At 45.1% G+C, this 2,404-nt stretch overlaps 1 pseudogene; it reads right to left on the bottom strand.

The window, feature by feature from the left end:
• Nucleotides 1-303: 303 nt before the first annotated feature.
• Nucleotides 304-1,309, bottom strand: LOC144898138 (lys-63-specific deubiquitinase BRCC36 pseudogene; annotated as a pseudogene).
• Nucleotides 1,310-2,404: the final 1,095 nt, after the last annotated feature.

Here is a 2,404-nt window from a genome sequence, read left to right as displayed (position 1 = left end):
TTTTGTATTTTACAAGAAATAGCTGTAAAATAAACAGGGGTTCATTGTTTTTCTGTTGACATTTTGATGATGTCATGATTTTACCGCATTCTGCTGTCAATTTTACAAACATTTTTTACAGTGTGGAACACATTTAGTGTGATGTGCTTTATTGCTTGGCACACACAACCATTGTTCGAAAATGCACTTTATTCGCTCTCAAACACATTGTGCGCAAAGGATAGTATATATACATATAATATATATAATATAGTATATATAATATATATAATAATGCTGTCAAAACAATATTGCCTCCAAAACCAGAAGATACCCCAGGATTGTTTTTCCAACTCATGGAGCGCTCAGCTCCTGCGTCAGTCTCTCCTTCTCCCGCTGGAGCTCCACGATGGTCTGTTTGTTCTGCTCCAGGCGGTCCTCCAACCACTGGAGCAGTGGTCCGCTCACCGCTGACATCTGGCTGCAACAGACTATTTGTGAACACCGACCCATTGTGGATCTTCGTCACCGGGTCAAAGTGAGCCAGACTGTGGATCTTACGATATGTATCCTGTTCTTCTTGACAGAGGATACGCAGCAGCTCCACCGCCGACTCCAGGCATACTTTACCGATGGCCTCCCGCGGGACGACGTGGATAGAAATTTCCACACGCTCGTACTCGGAACCCTCCTGGGCTTGAACCGACTGGAAACAGGTGTACAGCACTCGACCCGTTTTGGTGTTCTTGCCCTCTATGAAGCAGGAGAAGATGAGACCTACGAAGCCCTGGTCCAACATTTGGTACATAGCCTGCGTGCGGACGTCGACGTGCGAGGGCCATACAGTTATGTGCGGATGGGAGTGGTACCAGCCCACCACCCGCATCGGTCTGCTTGTCATGTCCGCTAGACGCTCAGCCTCTGTGGAGGCGGCGGAGAGCTGCTCCGAGGAAATCTCCACTCGGTCTTTCCTCTTGTCTGAGCGGCGGAGGATAATGACAGAGTGAATGTGGACGATCCTGGTCGATTCTACCTCTCCGATACATAAACCCATCACTTCTTCTTTCTCGGTGCTCAATGCGTGATTCATACACACCAGAAAGGCGTCAGACTCCAGGTGAACCGCACTCACAGCCATTGTTTTTCTTAAATCAACTTTTACATGAAAATTAAGGCAAAACAACCAGAAGACACAAACCAGCGACACCCTACTTCCGTGTTTTGTTGTGTTTCAGTAAAAACATTCCGAGTTGCGTTGACGCAATGTGTTATAAGGGTTCCATTTTCCGTGTGATTATAATTATTTGGTTTCATGTTTAATTAGCATTGTACTTTTATGTACTATTATTTTTGTTGATATTGTTACATTGTCTTATATTGTTGCATGTATGTCTTGTAAAAAAAAATCACATTTAAGGAAGGCAAAACCACCAGAAGAAACAAACCAGCGACACTCTACTTCCGTGTTTTGCTGTGTTTCAGTAAAAACAGTCCGAGTTGCGTTGACGCAATGTGTTATAAGGATTCCACTTTCCGTGTGATTATAATTCTTTGGTTTCATGTTAAATTAGCGTTGTTAAATTGAAGGATTTCATATATGTTGGTCTCCTATTCTTTGTGTCTCATATATGTTTGTCTCCTATTCTTTGTGTCTCATGAATGTGTGTCTCCTATTTCTTGTGTCTCACTCATATAACTATGCACTACATTTAATCAAGTACAGCCTTGGGCAAATCAAAGGACACATAATCGCTTTCAGGCACATACAGTTCCGGAGCTCTCCTACACATCCACAATTTTGACTAACAACAGATAACAGGGGAGCATGACGTCGGCAGCCATGGCCTGTCGATAACGGCTGGCTCCACCGCTCCACCCTGCCCGCCCTGCGTTGGTGAGAAGACGTCGGCCGAGGAAAGGAGGGGGGCCACCTGTGATGCGCCAGAGATCTACAGACATTTCTTAGCATAATAAAAGCCGGGCAGGGACAGTTAGCTGTACTCATTTGTTCTGACCTGTAAGTAAAGCCTACGTCTCTGCAGGTGTTAGGGGAAGACTTATGGGCCCGGATCTCCGTGTAATCTGACTGGTCTGAGAGTAAACCATATAACTGACAAGTTCGTTGTCATCTCTTGCCTCCAACACGACACCCACAGGAATCACTGACCTAAGAACAGGTGGTCAAATTCCAACAATTGGCGCCCAACGTGGTTGGAGGGGGAGTTGTGTTGTGTGGTTGGGTCCTACTTTAGGCTGCAGTTCGATGCTCTGGGCTTCCACTACAGGCGCGCCTCTACAAATAAAAAGGTAAGCAGAAACCTGTTTATTCAAATTCTGCTATTGGTCAATAACAAATTTGGTGGAAACCTGGTAGCATTGTGTCTGTGTGTCTGAGAATATTATTACGCTAGCAGGTGTGTTGACA

The sequence above is a fragment of the Doryrhamphus excisus genome, linkage group LG2, assembly GCF_037039965.1.
Source record: "Doryrhamphus excisus strain RoL-2023G ecotype Guam linkage group LG2, RoL_Dexc_Guam_v1.1, whole genome shotgun sequence".
NCBI classification, from domain to species: domain Eukaryota; kingdom Metazoa; phylum Chordata; class Actinopteri; order Syngnathiformes; family Syngnathidae; genus Doryrhamphus; species Doryrhamphus excisus.
Note: the sequence above shows the minus strand (reverse complement) of the source record. Positions and strands in the feature narration are given on the sequence as shown.